General features: G+C 41.3%; 1 long non-coding RNA gene across 4 annotated transcripts in view; it reads right to left on the reverse strand.

The window, feature by feature from the left end:
• The window catches only part of LOC140487849 (uncharacterized), a 160,195-nt gene that overhangs the window by 93,117 nt on the left and 40,374 nt on the right, over nucleotides 1–26,704 (reverse strand). The window contains exon 4 of one of the 4 annotated variants that reach the window (XR_011962955.1): nucleotides 407–1,931. The exons of 2 other annotated variants lie outside the window; for them this stretch is intronic. This is a non-coding gene — a long non-coding RNA (uncharacterized lncRNA). Of the gene's footprint in view, nucleotides 1–406; nucleotides 1,932–21,621; nucleotides 22,731–26,704 lie in introns of those variants that run through there. One more of the 4 variants, XR_011962956.1, reaches the window with a different exon arrangement.

The raw sequence follows: 26,704 nt of genomic DNA on the forward strand, positions 1-26,704 counted from the left end.
ACTGAAAGGGGCTGTTTAGACATATTAAAATGTTATAAATAATAATCTATATGCTTCTGCACTGTGTTTTAGAATTAATATTCAGTTATTTATAATCAGATTATTCACAAATGGTGGGCTAGACTCTTTAATTAAGAATGCTTGTTATCATGACAAATCTAATCAAAGCTGTATAACTAAAACTGAACTCGACCTCCCCTCTTACATATATCAACAAATACTTCTAATTGCAATTTCTTCTCAAAATTTGCAAACTGAAAGATTTTAAACTTGAACAAAAACAAAACTTTCCTAACATAGTACACCTTTGAGCACAATTCGGGACTGGATCAATGATTATACCCAAACTAGAAATGTATGACTACTATCTTTATCTCTATTCCTGATGAAGGGCTTTTGCCTGAAATGTCGATTTTTCTGCTCCTCGGATGCTGCCTGACCTGCTGTGCTTTTCCAGCACCACTCTAATCTAGACTCTGGTTTCCAGCATCTGCAGTCCATGTTTTTACCTACTATCTTTAATAACTGAGCCATCCAGTTGAGATAAAAACACTCACATTTTCAATGTAATGTTTATGCCAATGACACTGGATGTTCAGTCAAATAGAAAATTCCAGTTAAACAATGCTGGTTTTGTGATTTTTGGACCTTTGAATGGATGGTGGAAATGTCAGTTTCGCAAGAAAACATGAGATTCACCATGTCAAATCCACTCAATATACTGAAAAGGTGTGCCTGTACTACCAATCCCTAGCTTTCAATAGCAAGCTGAAAAGGAAATTGTCCAGAATTGGACAGACAAAACATGCGGGAATATATTTTCTCCCTTCCTCTCTCCATATTATTTCCTAATTTCTGAAGTCATAGTTCTATTGAACTCTTCAATGTTGATTTCAACTGTGGGCACTGGAAAGCCATTACAGCTTTCAAAGCATTGTTAATTTGCACGGAGGACACAGCAGCAGGCACTCTGGTCAGGTTCCTTTCCACAACACATTAGGCTCTGCAGTGAAAAGTGGTACTTCCATAGTTGTTCGAATCGAAACTGAATGAAACAAGGAGCATGTGTAGAACCATCCTGTTCAGCACTGCTCAAAGTCAAGGACAGCACCTCATAGTCATCAGGGCATCAGCATGAGGATCTTTTTGGAAAGCTGATTAAGTGGTAGACTTAGAGATTCATGAGAAGGAAGAAAATGGGGCCATGAGCTATATTGAATGCAAGACAAGTTGGATCCAGTTGGAGACAGTAAGATCACAGCAATAAAGACTAAAATACTACCTTAGCTTCTTGCACTTACAGTAAAACAAACAAGTCAATCCTCCGTGAGTGATTCTTCTATCGTGATTCAATAAAATTACTGCCATTTGCCTTCTGCAGCCAGTGCCAAATTTCAGGCACAAACATTTGTTTTCAAGGAGTGAACTATTTTTAATATTTCTGATAAAAAGGTCAAACACTTTTTATACAGTTAGAGTAGCAACATAGCAAACAGAAGAGAGATGTTTTACAGTTTTCTCACTCAACAGATTTATTGTAACTTCTGTAAATGACCTTCTCTGGTGATCAGCAGGCTATATTATCAACAAAGATCTCTTTTTTTTGCAAAGTTGTATAATTTAGGATAACAATCTTAACTGAAATTAGGCTAAGCAATACATTCTCTTCAATTAGTTAAATGTTATACATGGTCCAGAGTTTTTGAGCATACTGAGATTTAATTTTATTTAAATGAAAATATGAAGTAAAGTAGTAAAATCAATCTATACTTCTAAATTTGATCAAACATGTATTTCCCATCTGCTGCATTTTCTTTCCTGTCATCATGTTATTGCCACTTGGTTTATGTGGGCATTTCCTCTTCAATTCATTGAGGGCGATTCGAGTTTCAAAGCCATCTGAATTGCCAAAAACTGTTTCATTTCTCAATCTGCAAGTCAAGCAATTTGGCACAATAAATTATAAAACAACGCCTTTGCAATGTAATATGAAATTTTTAGTAAAATCTCAGCATGCTCAATCTAATCATTGGTCAGAAACCCACTAGGATGTTATGACTGTCTATTTGTGCTTGCTGGGTACTTCCTTTCTCACAATTCCAGAAAGTAAATCGGACAGTGGGCAAAGTTTTAATAAGAGTGTAACAAGTTTGGTCAGATAGTCTCCATGATATATAGAGACAATTGAATGTGAATCAGAAATTTAAAATTAAGAACTGAATGTATGGGTCCCAAGCTGTGTCTGCATGTCAACTGTTTCATCTGGATTCTTTCATTCTCTATTTGTAAAACTACAGGTGGTTTACTCATACCTAATATAATTAGCAGAGTTCAAAATAGGTTAATTACCTTTCTCAATAGCTTCTAAAAAAAGATAATAGCTTTTTCGCATTTGAAAAATAAAGTTCTTATTACTTGGAAGGTGATTTAAGAGTACCTTTCCTCCTTCGGTATTGATATATCAAGTGAACTGAATAGTGATGGGCCTCACCTGAACTCTGCTGAAACCAGTGTCTTGGGCAATTGTACAACTAGGGTTGTAGGGAGAACGGTAACCTAAATAATGAGGTGGGGGTTGGTATGGAAGCTTTCACAAGAGAGGAGATTTGGAAAATTAAAGGGAGGGTAATAGTACAGGCTAGCAGAATGGTTAATGATTACCAGAGAGTGACAAGCAGCAGGAAAGTGTATAAACATTAAAGCACACCAGGAGATGAGATCAGAGCAGAGAAAAGTGGTTAAAAAAATTAAAAAACTCAAAATTAAAACACACAGAGTATTCATAACAAGTCAGATTAATTATCAGATCAAATAGAAAGCATCAATAAGAGAGGGTAGACATTGGAGAGATATGGTTCCTTGAATACCGAGTCTGGACCTGAATATTTGAGTAGTTGATATTTGAAAGGACAGAAAGAAAGAAACTAAGCAGTGGGGTAGCTCTGTTAATAACAGATGGATCCAGGAGTGAGAAATGATCTTGATTTAGAAGGTCAACACATAGAATTATTTTCACAGAATCACTACAGTGTGGAAACAGGCCCTTGGGCCCAACCAGTCCACACCGACCTTGTTGGTGTAACCCACCCAGACCCATTCCCCTACCCTATTATCCTATATTTACCTTTGACCAATACACCTAACCTACATGTTCCAGAACACTATGGGCAATTTAGCATGGCCAATTCACCTAACCTACACATCTTTCTATTGTGGGAAGAAACTGGAGCACTCGGTGAAACCTACGCAGACATGGGGAGAATGTGCAAACTCCACACAGACAGACGCCCGAGGCTGGAATCGAATACGGGTCCCTGGGGCTGTGAGGCAGCAGTGCTAACTACTGAGCCACCGTGCATTGTGCAATAACAAAGAAAATAACTCACTGGGAGAGTAGTTTATAGGCCCACTAACAGTGGTTACACTGTGGGACAGAATGTAAATTGTAAAAAAAAGGTGATTTCTGAGAAGGATATTCCAATTACCATGTGCGATTTTAATCTTCATAAAGACTGGACAAACCAAATTGATACAGTTTGTCTGGAAGATGAATACGTACGGTGCATAGAATAATACATTTGGCAACAAACAAGGAATAGGCTATCTTAATCCTGATAATGTGGAATAAGACAGAATTTACTAATGACCTCGTCATCGAGGATCCTCTTGGGAAGAGAATTTTCAGATGTAGTCCTAGGGAGGGAAATGGTGATTTGAAATGAGAGTCTTAAACTTAAATAAAAGCAATTACAAGGGTACAAAGATGGAATTGGCCAAAGAGAACAGGAAAATCAGTTAAAAACAAAAGACAGTAGAGAAGAAATGATAGACATTTAAGGAGCTTTTTCATCACTCCTTTTAAAGATTTATTCCAGTGAGAAAATAAAAGCCTCTATGAGATGGAAGTATCACCCATGGCTAATCAAGGATGTTAGAAACAGTGTTAGATTGAAAAATAAGTCATAAAGTGCTTTGAAAGTTACTGCTAGGTTAGAAGATTAGGAACATTTCAGAAACCAGCAAAGGATGACAAAAATCAATTGATGGAGAAATTAGAAGATAACAGCAAACTAGCAAAAAGTATAAAACAGTAAAAGCTTTTACAATTATTTAGAAAAGTATAAGTCGTTGAAGTAAATATTGATCCTTTAGAGAATGATATTGTGGAAATAATCATGGGGAGCAAGGAATAGCAGACTTTGAACAAGTACTTTGGATCTGTTTTTACAGTAGAAGACAGGAAATGTATAAAAGGAATAATCTGAAATCAAGAGACAAAATGGAAGAAGCAACTTTAAGTATATTGAAGGCTGAGAAATATTTATTCAGTAAGGGAATCAAGGGTTATAGAGATAGAACATAGAACATAGAACATAGAACATAGAACAATACAGCACAGAACAGGCCCTTCGGCCCACGATGTTGTGCTGAACTTCTATCCTAGATTAAGCACCCATCCATGTACCTATCCAAATGCCGCTTAAAGGTCGCCAATGAATCTGACTCTACCACTCCCTTGGGCAGCGCATTCCATGCCCCCACCACTCTCTGGGTAAAGAACCCACCCCTGACATCTCCCCTATACCTTCCACCCTTCACCTTAAATTTATGTCCCCTTGTAACACTCTGTTGTACCCGGGGAAAAAGTTTCTGACTGTCTACTCTATCTATTCCTCTGATCATCTTATAAACCTCTATCAAGTCACCCCTCATCCTTCGCCGTTCCAACGAGAAAAGGCCGAGAACTCTCAACCTATCCTCGTACGACCTACTCTCCATTCCAGGCAACATCCTGGTAAATCTTCTCTGCACCCTCTCCAAAGCTTCCACATCTTTCCTAAAGTGAGGCGACCAGAACTGCACACAGTACTCCAAATGTGGCCTAACCAAAGTCCTGTACAGCTGCAACATCACCTCACGACTCTTGAATTCAATACCTCTGCTAATGAACGATAATACTCCATAGGCCTTCTTACAAACTCTATCCACCTGAGTGGCAACCTTCAAAGATCTATGTACATAGACCCCAAGATCCCTCTGTTCCTCCACCTGACCAAGAACCCTACCATTAACCCTGTATTCCGCATTCTTATTTGTTCTTCCAAAATGGACAACCTCACACTTGGCAGGGTTGAACTCCATCTGCCACTCCTCAGCCCAGCTCTGCATCATATCTAAGTCCCTCTGCAGCCGACAACAGCCCTCCTCACTGTCCACAACTCCACCTATCTTTGTATCATCTGCAAATTTACTGACCCACCCTTCGACTCCCTCCTCTAAGTCATTAATAAAAATTACAAACAGCAGAGGACCCAGAACTGATCCCTGCGGAACTCCACTTGTAACTGGACTCCATGCTGAATATTTACCATCTACCACCACTCTCTGACTTCGACCGGTTAGCCAGTTTTCTATCCAATTGGCCAAATTTCCCTCTATCCCATGCCTCCTGACTTTCCGCATAAGCCTACCATGGGGAACCTTATCAAATGCCTTACTAAAATCCATGTACACTACATCCACTGCTCTACCCTCATCCACATGCTTGGTCACCTCCTCAAAGAATTCAATAAGACTTGTAAGGCAAGACCTACCCTTCACAAATCCGTGCTGGCTGTCCCTAATCAAGCAGTGTCTTTCCAGATACTCGTAAATCCTATCCCTCAGTACCCTTTCCATTACTTTGCCTACCACAGAAGTAAGACTAACTGGCCTGTAATTCCCGGGGTTATCCCTATTCCCTTTTTTGAACAGGGGCACAACATTCGCTACTCTCCAGTCCCCTGGTACCACCCCAGTTGCCAGTGAAGACGAGAAGATCATTGCCAACGGTACTGCAATTTCCTCTCTTGCTTCCCACATAATCCTAGAATATATCCCGTCAGGCCCGGGGGACTTGTCTATCCTCAAGTTGTTCAAAATATCCAACACATCTTCCTTCCTAACAGGTATCTCTTCTAGCTTATCAGTCCGTTTCACACTCTCCTCTTCAACAATACGGTCCCTCTCATTCGTAAATACTGAAGAGAAGTACTTGTTCAAGACCTCTCCTATCTCTTCCGACTCAATACACAGTCTCCCACCACTGTCCTTGATCGGACCTACCCTCGTTCTCGTCATTCTCAGGTTTCTCACATACGCATAGAATGCCTTGGGGTTATCCTTGATCCTATCCGCCAGGGATTTTTCATGCCCTCTCTTAGCTCTCCTAATCCCTTTCTTCAGGTCCCTCCATGGCTATCCTGTATCCCTCCACTGCTCTGTCTGAACCCTGTTTCCTCAACCTTATGTAAGCCTCCTTCTTCCTCTTTACTAGACATTCAACCTCCCTCGTCAACCAAGGCTCCCTCACACGACCATTTCTTTCCTGCCTGATAGGTACATACATATCAAGGACACGTCGTATCTGCTCCTTGAAAAAGTCCCACATTTCCACCACATCCTTCCCTGACAGCCTATGCTCCCAACGTATGCTCCTCAAATCCTGTCTTACAGCATCGTAATTTCCCTTCCCCCAATTGTAAAAACTTCCTTGTTGTGCGCACCTATCTCTCTCCATAACCAAGGTGAAAGTCACAGAATTGTGGTCGCCATCACCAAAATGTTCACCCACTAACAAGCCCACCACTTGTCCAGGTTCATTACCGAGTACCAAATCCAATATGGCCTCCCCTCTGGTTGGACAATCTACATACTGCGTTAGAAAAGCTTCCTGGACACACTGCACAAACACCGCCCCATCCAATCTACTTGATCTAAAGAGCTTCCAATCAATATTTGGGAAGTTGAAGTCGCCCATGACTACGACCCTGTGGCTTCTGCACCTTTCCAAAATCTGTTTCCCAATCTGTTTCTCCACATCTCTGCTGCTATTGGGGGGCCTATAATAAACACCCAACAAGGTGACTGCACCTTTCCTATTTCTGACTTCAGCCCATACTACCTCCAGAGGCAGATCCCCCTCAAACTTCCTTTCTGCAGCCGTTATACCATTTCTAATTAGCAATGCCACCCCCCCTCCTTTTTTACCACCCTCCCTAATCTTACTGAAACATCTGTAACCAGGAACCTCCAACAGCCATTCCTGTCCCTCATCTATCCATGTTTCCGTGATGGCCACAACATCGTAGTCCCAGGTACCGATCCACGCCTTAAGTTCACCCACCTTATTTCTGATACTCCTTGCATTGAAGTATACACACTTGAGCCCATCTCTGTGTCCGCAAGTAGTCCCTGTCAGTGCTACCTTCTCCACAGCCTCCCTACAGTCTTGGACATCCTGACACACAGCTAGCTTACTTGCTGGACTACAAGTCCGGATCCCATCCCCCTGCCAAATTAGTTTAAACCCCCCCGAAGAGTGCTAGCAAACCTACCCCCCAGGATATTGGTGCCCTTCTGGTTCAGGTGCAACCCGTCCTGTTTATACAGGTCCCACCTTCCCCAGAATGCAGTCCAATTGTCCAAATATCTGAAGCCCTCCCTCCTACACCATCCTTGCAGCCACGTGTTCAACTGCACTCTCTCCCTATTCTTTGCCTCTCTGTCACGTGGCACCAGCAACAACCCAGAGATGACGACTCTGTCTGTCCTAGCTTTTAGCTTCCAGCCTAACTCCTTGAGCTCTTGAATGACCTCCCCACCCCTCTTCCTACCTATGTCGTTGGTGCCAATGTGTACCACGACTTCTGGCTGCACACCCTCCCCCTTAAGGATTCTGAAGACACGGTCCGAGACGTCTCGGACCCTAGCACCTGGGAGGCAACAAACCATCCGAGAGTCTCGCCCATGTCCACAGAACCGCCTGTCCGTCCCTCTAACTAGAGAGTCCCCTATAACTAGCGCTCTCCTCTTCTCCCCCTTTCCCTTCTGAATCTCAGAGCCACAGACCCCTTCACTGCAGCTTACACTTGCAAGGCTGTCCCCCCCAACAGTTTCCAAAGCTGCATACTTATTTTTTAGGGGAACGACCACAGGGGAACCCTGCACTGCCTGTTTCTTCCCCTTCCCACCTCTAACTGTTACCCAGCTACCTCTGTTCTCTGGCGTAACTATGTCCCTGTAGCTTCTATCGATCACCCTCTCAGCCTCTCGAATAATCCTCAGCTCATCCAGCTCCAGTTCCAGTTCCCTAACTCGTTCGGTGAGGATCAGGATCTGACTGCATTTCCTGCACACGAAGTCGGCAGGAGTATCGGTGGTCACCCCTACCTCAAACATCCTGCAGGAGGAACATTCCACCGCCTGCGCTGCCATGACTGTACACTGTCTCCAAAAACAAGAACACTGAGTCAATAACCTGTGGACTTTAAAGTTAGGTTAGAGGAGGCCCTACGGAAGTAGGACCTGGGGTCTAGAACACACCCACTCAAATACTAATCACTTGCCTTCCCGCCCAGCTATGCGCTCCAACCTCACTTCCGCTGCCCGCTACAGGTAAGTAATTTTGAAACAAACTGTCTTACCTTAGCTGTAGTCTCCCGGGTTCGTTTTTCCTCGGCCGCTGCTCCCACTCAAATGTTGGGACAAAGGTAGAAAAGTGGAGTTGAAGATGACCAGATCAGCCATGATCTCATTCAGAGAGCAGTCTCAATGGCCTACTGCCCTGACATTTTTTCATATTATAGTTTAAATAATCACAATCATTCAAGAAAATGTACTGAGAAAATTGATGGAACTAAAGGCCCCTTGAGCTGTTAGTCTTCATTGTAAGATCTTAAAAGAAGTGGCTGCAGAGACTGGATGTAGCTAGTGTAAATATTCAAAGTTCCCTAGGTTATAGAGTCATAGTCATAAAGTCATACAGCACAGAAACAGACCCTTCAGCCCAATTCATCCAGGTTGACTGAACAAGTACCGTATGCCTGCATCTGGCTCATCTTCATCTAAAACTTTCCCATCCATGTACCTGCCCAAATGCCTTTTAAATATTGTAATTGAACTTGCCTCTACCAATTCCTCTGGCAGTTCATTCCATATATGCATCACACACTGTATGAAAAAGTTGCCCCTTAGGTCCCTTTTAAATCTTTCCCCTCTCACCCCAAACCAATGCCCTCTAGTTTTGCACTTCCTAGGGAACACAACTTTGCCTACTCACCTTATCTATGCCCCTCATGATTTTATAGACTTCTATCAGGTCACCCCTCAGCCTCCTACACTCCAGGGGAAAAAGTCCCAGTCAATCCAGCCTCTTCTTATTAACTCAAACTCTCCAGCCTTGGTAAAATCCTTGCAAACTTTTTTGCACCCTTTCCAGTTTAACAACAACCTTCCTATAGCAAAGCAACCAGAATTGTATGCAGTATTCCAAATGTGGCCTTACTAAAGTTTTCTACAGTCATACCGTGATGTCCCAACTCCTGTACTCAATGCTCTTGACCAACTAAGGCAAGCATTCCAAACACCTTCTTTACCACCCTGTTTACCTATCATGCCATTTTCAAGGAACTATGAACCTGCACCCCTAGGTCTCTCTGTTTGACAACATGCCCCAGGGCCCTACCTTTAACTGTTTAAATCCTGCTCTGGTTTGTCTTACCAAAATCTAACATTGTATTTATCTAAATTAAACTCCATCTGCCATTCCTCAGCCCACTAAGCCTAGTTGATCAGGATCTCATTGTAGGCTTGGATAGTCTTCCATGCTGTCCATTGTACCACCAATTTAGGTATCATCCACAAACTTATTAATCATGTTTCCTTTATTCTCATCCAAATCTTATATAAATGACGAACAACAATAGACCCAGCACCAATCCTTGCGGCACACCACTGGTCACAAGCCACCAGTCTGATCAACAACCCTCTACCACCACCCTCTGTCTCCTACTGCCAAGCCAATTTTGTATCCAATTGGCTAGTTCTCACTAGGTCTCATGTGATCTAACCTTACTAACCAGTCTACAATGCAGGATGGTTGAAGGCCTTACTGAAGTCCCTGTAGATATTGTCTGCCTTCATCTATCTTATTGATCACCACTTCAAAAAACTCAAATTTGTGAGATATGATTTTGGCATAAAGCAAGTTGACTATACCTAATCAGTCCCAGCCTTTCCAAATGCATGTAAATCTTGTCTCTCAGAACCTCCTCCAAAAGTGTATCCACCACTGATGCTGAGCTCACCGGTCTATAGTTCCTGGGCTTTTGCTTGCAAACTTCTTAAATAATGGCACAATATTAGCTGCCCTCCATCTTCTGACACCTCACATGTGGCTGTCGATGCTACAAGTATCTCTGCTAGGGGCCCCACAGTTTCTTGCCTAGTTTCCCACAACGTCCTACAAGCTCTCTGTGGATTGTCACCTTGTTGTAGTGGAGAAGCCTGAGATCTTGTGAGCAATGCCATCTGAAGCTATGCTCCTGGTAGGGTCAACCATGGTGGTAAGGTCAAGGGGGAGGTCCCTGACAAAGAACAATCCAACCAAGACATCAAATGTGGAACAGGTGGACGAAGTTACTTTGAACTCAACAGCTGTAAAGGCAGATGAAGGCTGCAACAAATCCATCCGCTCCGATCGTCCTGGTCTCCATGCCATTGGAATCAGTTGGCTGATTTGTGAAGTATCGTGTGCTTCTTGGAGTGCAACATCAAGTACATGTAAGACAAATACACGCATAGGCATCTTCGCTCTGTGGGCTACTTCTTCAAGTCTTTTGGCGACTGGAGGAGGGTGACGGGAGCAGGCGATGTGATGCGAATGCCGGATAACATAGTTTAGACAAGCAACAGGAACTTGCAATCTTGCAAGATAATCCGAAATTCGGATAATCGAATGCTGGATAATTGAGGTTCCTCTGTAGTTAAGAACCAGCACAAAAGCAATGAATACTGCATTCAGTCGCTCAACCTTTAGACAGAAGCAGGAAAGTTTTCGATTGCAGTATTCATGTCTGAGCAGCCCTATTTAGGATCCACTCTGCTCACCCTGAACTGGGAGGGGGTTAGAAAAGGTGACCTAAAAATAGGCTGCTTCACCCTATTCTGTCTGGAAAGTCACATCAAGAGGGATCACCATTATGCAGTCGAAAAACATTGAGAAATGGAACTATGAAACTTGGAACCAGGAATATATAAACTCTGATGGTTAACCCAAACTCAGACTGGCCAGAGAGGAGAACTGCCTTTGTTGCCAGGGAACTCCAAAAATTCAACTTTGATTGAACAGCTACATGAGTTGCTCTGAGACAGACCCGCAGAGCTTGAGAAGGGAAACTAAAGGAATACTAAGGTCAATACACCTTTTTCTGGAAAGGGCTTGATCCTGAACAACTGAGGATCCATGTGTAGGCTTTGCCAATTGAAACAACCTACTTAAGAAGCTGACAGATCAAGATCTGGATAAATGGAGATGCACCAGCAGACTTTAGAGACTCAACAATCATTACCATCTACAAAAGGAAAGGCGATCAATCTGAACACGGAAACTATTGTGGAACTTCCCTGTTACCAACAGCAGGAAAGATCCTCACCCGCCATGAACAATTAGCTCAAGTCTTTAGCCGAAAAGATTCTTCCAGATACACAAGCCGGTTTTAGATCATCACGTGGAACAATCGACATGATCTTCACTATGCAAGAACCACAATAAAAATGTTGTGAACAACTTCAACCTTTGTATATGGCATTCATTGACCTCACCAAAGCCTTTGACTCAGTATCAAGGGAACTCCTATGGGATGTCCCATCCACCTATGGATGTCCTGAAAAGTACATTCAAATCCTGAGACGACTCCTTGATGACATGCTTGCCACACTTATGGTCAGCAACAGTATCTGTGAATCTTTAAAAGTAGATCAGGAGTAAAACAGGGATGCGTGATCGCCCCAACATTTTTCACCATCTTTACTGCAAAAGTCATCCACATAATCAAGGATGACCTACCCCAGCAATTAAAATAGTGTACAGAACAGACGGCAGACTTTTCAATCTTGCCCATCCAAAGTTCCTTCTCGATTTCCAATATGCAGAGACAACCATGTTGCAACTCTCTGAGAAAATCACCTACAACAGACTCTGACTGCCTTCAACTGTGCATGCATGAAACTTGGATTTACCATCAATTCCAAGAAGACTCAGATCATCTATCAACCATCACTAACTGAGACAAATCGGATAGAACCATCAATTCAACTTGGCGAAACAACCCTGGAAAACGCAGACCACCTTCCGTGCTTCCGTCACCTCTCCTCCAATATCGACCTTAATGATGAGATCCAACATAGTCTTAAAAGCGCTGGAAAAACTTTTGGACGCCTCCAAACAAGAATCTTTCATGATTGCAACATCTGGGCAGGCACCAAAATGTTAGTGTACAAAGCAATGGTGACCCAACAAGCCTGTATGCATCAGATACTTGGAGAACATACCAACGACATCTGAAGGCACTTGAAAAGTTCTATCAATGCTGCCTTTGAAACATCTTGAATATCAGCTGGGAAGATAGAAAAACCAATGTCAGCATGCTGAATGAAGCAAAAACAACAAGCACTGAAGCCTACATCATCAAAAAACAACTAAGATGGAGCGGTCATGTTGTTTGGATGAAAGACAAACGTCTGCCAAAACAAACCTTCTACTCGCAGCTTAAAGAAGGCAAACATAAACAGGCAGACAACAGAAGAGATTCAAAGATGTTTTAAAAGCCAACATGAAGGAATGTAACATTGACATAAATAATTGGGAAACCAATGCCAAGGGCAGGAAACTTCGGCAAACCATCATTTGAGAAGGACCAGCAACTTTCAAAGCCAACAGATGTGCATTAGAAGAGAAATCAATTGAGGCAGCAACAACCAAAGCCCAATCTGCCATCTGGTACTACTTGTCCTGAATGCAGAAGAACTTTCAAAGCCAGGATTGGACTCATAAGCCACCTGAGAGCCTGTAAATAGATCAACAGAACAAAGACCATCATCCCCGACCTCGAGGGATAGCCACAACGACCATGTCCTGGGATTCACTTGATCAGGTCCTGGGGATTTATCTATCTTTTTGCATTTTAAGGCCTCCAGCACATCCTCTTCTGTAATGTGGACTCGTTTCAAGACATCACTATTTATCTTCCCTAGTTTCCTAGCTTCCATATCTTTCTCCACAGTAAATACTGATGCGATATTTGTTTTGGATCTCACCCATCTCCTGTGGTTCCATAGATGGCCTGTTGATCTTTAAGGAGCCCTATTGTCTCCCTAGTTACTCTTTTTGGCCTTCATATACTTGCAGAATCTCTTTGGATTCTTCTTAACCTTACCTACTAAAACTATCTCATGTCCCCTTTTTGCCCTCCTGATTTCTCTCTGAAACGTACTCCTACAAGCCTATACCCCTCAGGGGATTCACTTCATCCCAATTGTCTACACCTAACATATGCTTCCTTCTTTATTTTGACCAGAACCTCAATTCCTCTAGTCATCCAGTGTCTCTACTTATGCTAGCCTTGCCCTTCACACTAAAAAGAACATTCTGTCTCTCTACTCTCATTATCTCACTTTTGAAAGCCTTCCACTTTCCAGATGTCCATTTACCTGAACAACCTCCCCAAATCAACTTTTGAAAGTTCCTATCTAATACCATCAAAATTGGCCTTACCCCAATTTAGAACTTTGACTTGTGGACCACGCCTATCCTTTTCCATAACTATTTTAAAACTAATATAATGGTCAGTGGTCCTAACATGCTTCTCCACTAACACCTCAGTCACTTGCCCTGCCTTATTTCCCAAGTGGAGTTCAAGCTTTGTCCCTTCTCTAGTAGGGCCATCTATATATTGATTGAGAACGTTTTCTTGAATACAAGCCCTTAACACTATGACAGTCCCAATCTAAGTTTGGACAGTTAAAATCCCCTACTATTATTACCCTACTATTCTCATATCTATCTGCGATTTCCCTACATATTTGCTCTTGAATTTTCTGCTGACTTTGGGTGGGGGGGTCGTGCCTATGCCATCAAAGTGATCACCCCCTTCTTACTTCTCAGTTCTACCCATGTAGCTTCAATAGATGGTTCCCTAAGATTATCCTCTCCAAGTACTACCATGATGATCTCTCTAATCAAAAACGCCAATCCTCTTCCTCTCTTGCCTCCCCTGCTATCTTTCCTATAGTACCTATACTCTGGAAAATTGAGCTGTCAGTCCTGTCCCTTCCTCCCTCCTGGTATCCCAGTCCCATGTTCCCATTCACACCCTGAGTTCATCTGCCTTACCTCTTGCGTTGAAATGAATGCAGTTTAATTATCAGTCTTTCTTTGTTCTCTGCTGTGCTCTTGCCTGCTTTGACTATTTAACTTGCTGTCTCTAATTTGTGTACCAGCCTCAACCTTCTCTCTTGTCTCCCTGCTGCTTCGGTTCCCACCCCCTGCCAGATTAGTTTAAAACCACCCCTGAGCAGTTCCAGCAGATCTCCCCACCAGGATATTGAAGCTTATTCCTGTACAAGTGCAAGCTGTCCCTCTTGTATAGGCCTCTTCTACCCAAGGAGCGATTCCAATGATCCAAAAATCTGAATCCATGTGTCCTTCTAGGAAGATCCCAGCAAAATGGAAAAACCATAAATGAAACACCCCTACTCAAAAATGAAGGGGACAGGAAACAGGAAGCCTGTAAGTAGCCTAACATCTGACATTGGGATAATACTAGAACCCATTATTAAGAAATGGTAGCTGGATATGAGGAAAATTATAATACAATCAGTAATAGTCAATGTAGTTTTATGAAAGGAAAATTGCGTTTGACAAATTTATTACAGCTCCTTGAGGGTATAACAAAGAGGTTGGATAAAGGGTTTTCCAAAAGCCAGCCAGTCAGATGTCACATCAAAAAATAGTGCACAAGATAACAGCTCATAGTATTGGGAATGATATAGTATTGCATATAGAGGATTAGCTAACCAACAGGAAACAGAAAATTGGTTTGAGTGGGTCATTTTCAATTTGACAAACTGCAAGTAGTGGAATCCCACAACCAACAGAGCTGGCCCCAATGATTAAAGGTCTACATTCATAATTTGGAGGAAGAGATTGACTGAAACTAAACTTTTTTTCAGTCATACAAAGATAGTAGGCAAGGAACATTTGAGGAGGATACAAAGAGTTCATAAAGTAATAGATGACGAAGCAAAACTTTAGCAGATGGAATATAATTTTGAAATGTGAGGTTGTCCACTTTGGCAGGATGAACAGAACACAGCATTTAAATGGAAACAGACAGACTATAGAATGCTGTAACACAGAGGGTCCCGGTTATAAAAGTAACAGGCAACACTCTGCATCAAGCATGGGACTAAGCAAGAAAGTAGGCCTTGTTAAACAACCTTAGCTGATATGGGGATTAAATGACCATCAATGGCATGATTTTGCACCACTCTCTAGTCATGTAGTCAACTGACCCACTCTTGCTATTTCACACATAAACTCATTGTGGTTTGATGACCAACACTGAACCAAGTAAACAGTAGTGGACTGACCACTGCAGTGCAAGATCTTGGCAAACTAACCAGTCAGGTATTAGTGCCACAACTTGTTAAGGCATCTCGCAAATGTAGACCATTTGATGAACATTGCACAAGAATTTCCAATTAGATTGGTGGCATGTGCTTAATGTTTAGGGTCTAACAATTGCAAATCTCATGGTTTCAGCATTACATGAAGAGAAAGTCAATGAATATTCTGTGAATTGTCACTTAAAGACAACTCAAGCACTGACAAGGCAAAACCCTAGCTTTAATAATTAATAGGCCACTAATGGATCAAGCCGCTTGATAACAATAGAAATACTGTAATAATGAAACACTAGAGACAGTGTTTTTTTCCATGTATTAGCAAGCAAGCATTGTGGCAATGGAAAGAGATTGACTACACATACCAACTCACACGCACATACACTCTGTACTGCTCTATAGCAGAATAATTATAGGGAACATGTGCTACATATAGTCTGTCTTGCGATGAAACTGTGTATAGTCTGCAATACCTGCACTACTTTAAATATGATGAATGACACACCATTGCCTCTAATTGACAGAAGAAGGAATTAACCATTCAGGATTCCTGTCAAACTACTTTCAGTGACAGACAAGTGACAAGTTCATTAAAGTGTCAAAATGCAGTCCTTTGGATAAAAGACAGTGGGGTCAGATGTTGTAGAACCAGACACACTGCACATTGTCAGATCTACAGCCTATCATTGAACAATTGACCTGCAGCATGTACTAAACATTGCAGTGGAATTAATTTTAAAAAACAGGGAAAGGTGGGGATATAGCAACAACAGTGTAAAATAGACAATATCTATCTTTTGACTTCTTTTAAACCTCATTTCCCCTGCCTGCTTCCCAGTGATGTTGATCTGTTTGTAACTCAATAAACCACCCAATTCAGAGATGTAAGTAGATGTCTCTTCATTCATCCAGGGAGGGCAATGTATTCAAGTCAGATTAGCAAAATTTCTTCTGTGTGTAATTATCAGATCAGTATTAGCTATACAAAAGCTCAAGACAGTCTGTTGTATCATTGTGTGATACCTCTCAGCATTTCACCACATTTCAATTCTATCTAGGGCATACACAGTCTAAATGGGACAAGCAATCAGATCCTAGTCAAGTTCAAATTCATGGGCACAAGTTGCTGTTATCCACTTCCACCTCATGGGATAAAGCTAAAGATAGTTTCCATCAGCACTCCTCCAGGATTATTCACCTACATTCACGGCAGCATTCTGCGTTGCTATTTGCTAGTGCAGTATTATGGTTTCAGCTCCAATTGAGTGGTAGCACTCTCACCTGTGAGACAGAAACTTGTGAGTTTAAGGACCACTTAAAGGCTTGAGCACAAAATCTAGGCTAATGTTCCGCGACAGTACTGAGGGAGTTCTGAACTTCTAGACATGCCATCTTGTGGATTACATCAAGCCCATATTCCCTGAGGGGTAGATGTGAAAGATCAAAGAGCAACATTTAGAAGAGTGGCGATCTCCCCATCAAACAGCATTATGTAAGCAAATTATCTGGTCAATATGATGTTGATGTTTGTGACATGACACTGGGAGTAAATTGACTGCCACGTTTCCCACATTACAGCAATGACTACATTTCAAAGGTACTTCACTGGTAGTAGAGTCCTCAGGGTATCATAAGGTTAAACAAGGCACTACATAAATGCAAGTTCTTGAAAAAAAGGACTGTACTCTGCACTGTAAGTAATTGCAAACTTTGGTAACAGCAATCAGAGCTAAAACTCCCTTGATATTAGGTATTTTTAACAAAATCACTGACACATAGGGTGGTCAGTGCAACAGTTAATTGCATTTGGCACTGAACTCTGTTGCTAAAACATCCATATCTATCAATCAATGTTCCATTTACTTGATCTTCTGATGCACTGCAGCGCACTCAAAATTTTACCTAAATCAGTTTTAAAGAACAAATGAATAATACGTGATTGTTGTGCAGTGTACCAGGAACTGAAAGTGGATTTTCACAGAAGTAAGAAGATTCCACGGTCCTTTAAAAATAGCAGTGGGACATAGATGCAGAAGTGCTGCCCTCCATTTCCAGCAGATTCCATTTTGCTAGTAGGGGAAAGAGACTTGGGTGCAATTTACATAGGAGGGTCAAACTCACTAGGGTTATTCGAACTTAACGCTAAGCTGTAATGCATTAAATGTCAAGGGGCAATGGTTAGATTCTCTACTTTTGGCCATTGTTTCACATTTATTTGGTGCAAATGTTATTTACCACTTGTCAGGCCGAACCCTGATATTGTCTTGGTCTTGCTGCATTCGGATATGGGCTGCTTCAATATTTGAGAAATTGCAAACAGTGCTGTACATTGTACAATCAGCAGCAAACCTAATGATGGAGGGAAGATGAAACAGCTTAAGATGGTTAGGTGCAGGATGCTACTCTGATGCAGTCCTGCAGAAGTGCTCTAGAGCTGAGACAACTGACCACCCACAACCACAAGCATCTTCCTTTGAGCCAGGTGCAACTCCAACCAGCAGAAAGTGCCTCCCTTCCAATTCGCACCAACTTCAGTTTTCCTAGGACTATGGGTATCCTGTTAATGGATATGAAAGGATGGATATACTGGATATGGATATGAAACTGACTGAGAATATCCAATGCACCATCTATTATGATGATGATGATGCCATATGGGCTTGTGTGCAAAACAGTTTAGGATTAGGGAGTAAGGAAGGAATAAGATCTAACTTATTGCCTCTATAAAAATTTCTGTCACAACAATGTGACTTGTAACTGGTTGTCAACATGCAATAAACTGCTTGTTCAAGACAAGAATCTCTTATTGTTAGACCTGTAAACTGTATGTTTCTCTACACTAGTAGACCAAGATGGAGAGATCCCTACACTTAAACTTGCTGCTGCTTCCCTCATGCATTTCCCCTTACTCTCCACTAAACACCATCCCATTTGGGATCAGCTAAAGTACGAATTAGATTAAAACTGTTATCTCTCTGGCCCATGTGGCTTGCACAGCCTTAAACAGCTGACCTCCTGATACTCTTATTTACGCATTTTAACAGTTTACCATGAGGTACACACTCACCTTATTCACTGAAGGTACTTTCAACCTCACTTTCATCGTAATTTTCACTCCTAAAGACAGACCTCTAAAATAAAACAGTTTCAAGGCTTATGAGAAAAGCAGACTGGTCTATTGTTGCTAATGACAAAGTGAGATGGTAGTGAGCTCATACCTATCACATGCCATAAAATTCCATGAAGGGGTTAAGTTTAAGAATTCAGAGTTCACCTATCAGAATCCTGCACTCACTTATGAGCTCAAAGTCCATTCCTTGTTCACTACCAAGAATGATACCTATTGAGGTTTCTTATGAAACAGGGAATTAGCTTTGCTAAAAAGCACACAGCCTATTGTGCATTCTTAAACAACATATTGTTACATGATGGCTAAATGCAACTTGCTGCAATGGATAGCGTGCAGGCGCAAAGTTCGGCTCCACCCCAACAGGACTTTTCCAAATATAGTGTAGTTTTTGAAAATAAGTTCACAAGCACGGCCAAGGCATCACCCAAATGACACATACATGGGAAGGCTAGCGACATGTTGAACTGCTTTGGAACTCTTAGCAGAAAGACAAGAATAGATCATTCAGCCCCTTGCTACCATCCAATGAGATCTTCTCAAATGCTTAGCTCCATTCTCCTGCCTTGGCTCCATACCTCTTAATATCCTTTGCCAGCAAAACTCTATTAATCACAGATTTAAAATGATTAATGCACTAGGATTTACTGCTTTTTGTGGGAAAGTTCCATACTTCTATGGCCCTTTGAGTGAAGAAATGTTTCCTGACATTCCCAAGATTCCCCTGTGAGCAGACAAGGTTTCTCCCAACTTACCTAACCAGTTCACTCCAAAATCCTAAAGATCTCAATCAAGACACTTCTTAATCTTCCATATTCCAGGGAAAACAAGCCAGCTTTATGTCATTTCTCCTCATTTAATTTGCTGGTTGATTAGATTCTCTACAGTGTGGAAACAGGCCCTTCAGCCCAACAAGTCCACACCGCCCCTCCAAAGAGAAACCCACCCAAACCCATTCCCCTACCCTCTATTAACCCCTGACTAACACACCTGGCACTATGGACAATTTGGCATGGCTAATTCACCTGACCTGCATATCTTTAGATTGTGGGAGGAAACCGGAGCACCCGGAGGAAACCCACGCAGACACGGGGAGAATGTGCAAACTCCAGACAGACAGGCGGAAATCGAACCCAGGACCCTGGTGCTGTGAGGCAGCAGTGCTAACCACTGAGCCACCGTGTTGAAAGATTTTGTTTTAGGAGGTGTATTTTAAGGAAACGAAAAAGGATTACTCTAAAAGCAAACACTGAATCAAAGGATCAAAAGCAAAGGATACAACAGAAAGGTTTTAACCTAGTTGCTTAGAAAGCTAATGGAGATGTCTGTGGAGATCAAGGATGAAGTTAAAGAAGGCAGTTGTCTGCTCGCAAGACTGTGGCACATGTCTATAAGTTTTATAGATGTTATTACAAAATTCTGCAAACCGGATAAAATTCCATTGTGTGCAAGAGCAGTAGAGGTCAACTTGGCCAGGAAACAATGGTTGATGGAGAGAAGACATAAAGAGGAGTTGGAAAATTTAAAAAGTAAATTAGAAGCATGTTGAGGAGAAGAGTGCTTTCCATTGGGATGCTACGCAATTGGATTATGGAGTTGCAAAACAAACTCAGCTGAGATAAAACATGGAATCCCAGTGGACCAAGATCCTTTTCCCATAACTCCCACTGAATTAAAGTGCTGATTTATGCATGACAGAAAAATATCCAAAAGTAAATATAAGCTGCTCCAAAGCACCCAATTGTCACTTGCTGCCCATTACCAAAAATAAAAAGCAGCAAAACCAAAACACAGGAAAACAATCTCATTTTGAAATTCTGCTTGAGGTTCACTATCGGAGTTTAATTCAATGTCTGAAATAATTGGTTGGGCACTTTCCACGTAATCAGTTGCTGTTCATGTTTTTGTGTACCCCTTTTACCTCACGCTTAGTCAATCAATACATTATATTGGATCTTTATGAAAGATTTTCATATTTTTGACACAATCTATTTATATATTAGGTTCCTGCAATTTAATGATGAATTCTAGTATGGAATTGTGAAGCCAGTCCTAGTAGATTAGATTACTTACAGTGTGGAAACAGGCACTTCGGCCCAACAAGTCCACACCGACCTGCCGAAGCGCAACCCACCCATACACCTCTACATTTACCCCTTCACCTAACACTACAGGCAATTTAGCATGGCTAATTCACCTGACCTGCACATCTTTGGACTGTGGGAGGAAACCGGAGCACCCGGTGGAAACCCACGCAGACACGGGGAGAATGTGCAAACTCCACACAGTCAATTGCCTGAGGCGGGAATTGAACCCGGGTCTCTGGCGCTGTGAAGCAGCAGTGCTAACCACTGTGCCACCGTGCACAAAATGTATATACAAATATAAACTGTCTATACATTAATAAACTAAAGAGCTAAATGAATGACTTCTATCAGGACAAACAAGCGTGACTGCTTGAATGTGTTTTGATTTTAAAAAAGTCTGGACTGTCACCTGGTTCTTGTTATAGCTGGGCTACTCTGGGACATGACATCAGGATGCTGGTAACTTGTAAGATGCAATATTAGCAGGTCTATCAAGAATGTGCTCAGCAGTGTTCCCCTGGAGATGGTCTTGATGGAGTTTGGTCTGCACCTACTGACTTTAGATTTCTCCGTGTTCAATCCTGTTTTCTGCCATTCTCCAGCATGTCACATGAATGATCATATAGCTGCATCATTTGGCTTTGTCCGCTAGCAGACAGATCAATTATCTGTGTCTCTCTCAAATTAGCCATTAAGAAGCTTGTAAGTGAACAATTTTCTTTCCAATGGTCTAATGGGAAAGTGACAACTTGGCAGAATGGGAAAATTGAACAAGAGTTCCAACTTATTGTTCTGCCAGCTGTTGTGAACCAGACCAAACCCACTCAAAATATATTAAGAAGGTAGCCTAGACTCTAACTTTTTCCTATTTTAGATGCAATTCAATTGGTCAAACTACCAGTCTTGAAGCAAAACACACTTTATTCATATACTTTAGTTAAAATACAACAAAAGAAATAACTTTACTGGAAAACTTAAGCGAATAATGGATTACTTAACTACTAAACAGTAAATGTTCCAATACAGTAACATTCCATAAACACATCCTCGGCAAATGCAAATTTAGTAAACTAGATTGTCTCACAGGCAATTCTCCACTCCATGTGGAAAAACATCAAGAGAAAACTCTGAGAGAGAAAGAGAGAGAGTAACAGTGGGAGGTGTTCTGCAGCTTCTAAACCCAGCAACTGCGACAGAAAAATTAAAACTAAAACTGATTCTGGAAGGGGAGTAGGAGCACAACCACAACTTGGTCGACCTCAAGAAAACACGGACAAAATTGGAAGAGCTATAGTGTTGTCTCAGCCAAAGCTTTGCTTTATTGCTAGATCTATTAACTGCACATTTTAAACTGCTTAAGTGATGATAAAATATCAGCATTTCCACCGACCACTAATGCTGGAATGATGTCGATGAAACTGGGCATTCTGAGACCACAATAACTTGACGGCTCCCTCTCAGTCTCCCAGCATCCATGCTGCAGCCAACAGGGCAGTATGACACAGGAGCATTAAGGCAGGCAAAAAAAAATGTTTAAGTTTCAATGCAATATGGCATGATTGTCCTTTAGATTTCATTTAGCTTGTTTATTTTGTTGCCTTTGTATTTCAACATGCCCAAGACAGCAATGTGATTGTCAGCGACATAGGGAAGGTAAAGACTACAGGGAGTAAGGAAATTGGGGTGCACTTATTGGTATCTAATTTGAAGCAGTCCTTCATGTTTAATCTAAGCAAAAAAATGCCATCTAGACTATTGCCCCCTTCCTCCTACTTCTCCTCACAGCTTATTCTGTTCTGAATGGCCTCTCTGCATTCTCCCAGTCATGCTAGATAGACAATGCAGAATGTAGGGGATTGACAAAAAAGCCAGAGCCTCAGCCTCATTCCTGATGAAGGGCTCTTGCCCGAAACATCAATTCTTCTCCTCCTCGGATGCTGCCTGACCTGCTGTGCTTTTCCAGCACCACACTCTCGACACTGATCTCCAGCATCTGCAGTCCTCACTTTCTCCTAAAAGAGCCAGAGGGGACAGGACAAAATAGTAAATAGTAACATTCAAAAGAGAACTGAATAAATATTTGAAGGAAAGAAAAAAGCTTTGGGGAAAGAGCAAAGCAGTGGTTGAATCTAACAAAACAATATGCTGGGCTAAAATGATGCCTACATGGCATCATTCGGTGATTAGATTTCTTACTAATTCATTGCATCTAGCTGCTTCTCTTAGTGATTTTCTCAGTTGGATTTCCAAATATCTCTGATGTTTGTCAGTTCCTAGCTTCCTGCAGGATCTGTCCTTTGCCTATTAAAGAATTCATACAAATAGAGACAATAATGTAGAGTCATAGAGTCTTATAGCACGGACACAGACACTTTGGTCCAATTAGTCCATGCTGAACATAATTCCAAACTAAACTAGTCCCACCTGCCTGATCCTAGCCCATATTCCTCCAAACCTTTCCTATTCACACACTAAGAGTTTTTTAAACGCTGTAATTGTACCCAAATCCACAACTTCCTCAGAAAGTTCATTGCACACACAAATCACCCACGGTGTAAAAGATTCACCCCCATGTCTTGAATCTCTCTCCTCTCACCTTAAAAGTGTGCTACCTAGTCTTGAAATCCCCGATCCTAGGGAAAAAACAACTAGCATTAACTCTACCTATACTCCGCATTATTTTATAAACTTCTATAAAGTTGTCTCTCAACCTCCTACACTCCAGTGAAAGAAGTCACAGCCTATCCAGCCTTTCTTTATGACTCAAACCTTCCACACCCAGCAACATCCTGGCAAATCTCTTCTAAACCCTTTCCACTTTAATAATATCCTTCCTATAACTGGGTGCCCAGAACTGGACACAGTGCTCCAGAAGAGGCCTCACCAACATCCTGTACAACCTCAACATGATGTCCCAATTCTTATACTCAGAGGACTGAGCAAGGGAGGGAAGGGTTCTAAATGCCTTTTTAAGCACCCTGCCTATATGTGTTGCAAACTTCAAAAGAATTTTGTACCTGAACCCAAGTCACCAGTTCTGAGGGAAGGTCACTCGACCTGATTTCTCTCCAGAGGTGATGCCACACCTGCTCAGCCTTTACAGCAATTTCTGTTTTTGTTTCTGCCTACAATATTGTTTGTCTTTATCAGAAATTAAATATAAGACACACCAATATTCTCACACTCACTGTTTAGAACATACTTTGAACTCTCTTAGGTCCAAGCCAGATGACCTCGCATTTCGCTACGAAGACCCTCAGTTTTGTCCACTCCCTTAATCGATCAATGTCTATTTACAACTTTCTGCTTGAATCTACATTATTTGTGATGCCACCTAACTTGGTGTCCATTGTGAGTGCACCAGAATATGCTGCACATGGGGATCTCTATCTATCAATCATTCTCCTGGGGAAACAACCAGTCTAGAATCAATACATTGCCCAAGCATATTCAGCATCACATGCTTGGTGCACTGCGGAGTACGAAAGCTCAGTAGAATGCGATATTCCAAGCAGTAAATGGCATCATCAGACTGCTATTGCTGCAATTCCTACTCCATCTATTTGACCTCCAAATATTTTCTATAGATCTGAGAACTTGTTATCCTTAGAATGCCAAAAACCCCTCTACCTTCCTCAACTACCTTTGGAAAAGACATGAATATAACTTGCATAACCTGGAAGATATTAAAGGCTTGCTTATAGTGAAAGGCTCTTAAAGTAATTTATTTTGCCAAATGAAAACCACTTCATCTTTCTGAAGCGTTCCTTTAAACATTAAAACGTGGAGAAAATCAATGCGAAGAAAAAAAATCGGATGCACAAAAATGCAGAAGACTTTGTGGAGAAAATTAATAAAAAGGTTACTGAATAGAACTCGTAAAAACAGGAACTGAAGAAACCTTTCCAATGTTCAAAAGTAAACATTAAAAAGTAAATTTGATTTGCTTGTTTTCTGACACTGAATGTGAATATCATGCCATTTTCTATAATTAGTTCTTTGCTTTTGCACAGTTCATGGATGCCATTTTAAAAGAACACATCTTGGGGCTTCCACTTAATGACCAACAAGTTGCATTTATGTAATCCCTGCAGTACTTTAAATATGAGATATTACACAGTAGCATTATTAAATAAATTCTGACATCATTCCACATGAGAAAGTATTACAACAAATAGCAAAAAGAGTGGTCAAAGAGAAATGGAGATAGTTAATAGAAGAGAACAGAGTGTCAGAAGGAAAGGAATTACAGAGTTTCCGCTTAAGTACCTGAAGGCACAGTTCGAAATAATGGAGTCATTAAAATCAGAAATACTGACGAGGCCAGAACGGAAAAAGTGTAGAATTTTGAGAAGATTGTTGTTGGACTGAAAAAGGTTAAAGAGATGTGGAGGGCAGCATCATGGAGGGATTTCAAAACAAGGATGAGCATTTGGCATTGCCAAATAGACAGACAGAGGTGATGGGGGATCAGAAACTGGTATATGTTGGGATATGGGAAATAGAGTTTGGATACATTATTGCAGAAAGTTGGAGGCTAAGTGAAGGACAGGGCTGGTAGCTCAAAGTTCTGGATTTTAAATGCTATAGAAAGGATAGGGTGGGACGCGAGAGAGGAAGGGGGGTGGTGTTTTTGATTAAGGAAAACATTACTGTAATTAGAGAGGACACTTCTGACGGATCGTCCAGTGAAAATATAAGGGTTAACATTAGAAATAAGAAAGGCATGATTACCTTGATGGGATTGTACTGTAAGCCCCCCAGAAGTCAGAGGGAAATTGACGAGCAAATATTGAGATTTTAACTTTCCAAATATTGACCAGGACTGCGATAGTGTTAATGTCTGGATGGTGAGAAATTTGTTAAATGTGTTCAAGAAAATTTTCTTTAGCGATATGCAAATGTTCCTATTAGAGAAGGAGCAAAACTTGACCTCATTTGGAAATAAGGCAGGGCAAATGACTGAAGGGTTAATTGGGGAAAGCTTTGGGATTAGTGATCATAATTCTATGTGTTTTAAAATAGTTATGCAAAAGGATAAGCCTTCCATAAAAGATAACGCTCTTAACTGAAGTAAGGCAAATTTACTGTTATGAAACAAGAACTTTTAAAAACTGAATGGAGTAGGCTGTTCACGGGTAAAGGAATGACTGACAAGTTGTAAACTTTCAAAAGCGTGACAACGAGAGTTCAGAAGCATTATGTTCTCGATAGAGTGAAAGCTAAGGCTGGAAGATTAGGGAACAATGGATGAATAAAGGTATAGAGGTTCTAATCAAGGACAAACGCACAACTAGATAACTGGGGTCAAATGAATATCTTGAAGAATGTAAAGAAGCATTCTTAAAAGGGAAATCAGGAAGGCAAAGATGGGATATTAGAAAGCCTTGAGAGGTAAGGTTAAGGATAATCCGAAGAGATTCTACAAGTACATTAAGAGAAAAAGAGCAACTAGAGAGAGAGTAGGGCCCCTTAAAAATCAACAAGGTTGTCTTTGTCCTGAACCTCAGGAGATGGGAGAGATATTAAATTAATATTTGGCATCAGTATTATACTGGAGAGAACAAAATGGAGGTTAGAGAACTCAGGGAAATAAATATTAATGTTTTGAAAACAGTCCACATTACAGAAGTAGTAGTGTTGGAGATCTTAGAAAACATAAAGGTGGATAAATCTCCAGGACCTGACCAAGTGTATCCAAGGATGATATTGGAAGTTAGGGAGGAAATTGCAGGGTCCCTAGCAGGAATACTTGTGTCATCTATAACCACAAGTGAGGTGCTGAAGGGCTCGATGGTGGCTAATTTTGTGCCTTTAATTAAGAAAGGCTGCAAGGAGAAGCCTGTGAACTACAGACCTGCGAGTCTTATATCGATGGTGAGTAAGTTGTTGGAGATGATTCCGAAAGATAGGATTTACATGCATTTGGAAAGGCAAGGCACGATTAGGGATAGTCAGCATGGCTTTTGTGCAATGGAAATCGTGT

This window comes from Chiloscyllium punctatum, chromosome 17 (assembly GCF_047496795.1).
Source record: "Chiloscyllium punctatum isolate Juve2018m chromosome 17, sChiPun1.3, whole genome shotgun sequence".
Taxonomy (NCBI): domain Eukaryota; kingdom Metazoa; phylum Chordata; class Chondrichthyes; order Orectolobiformes; family Hemiscylliidae; genus Chiloscyllium; species Chiloscyllium punctatum.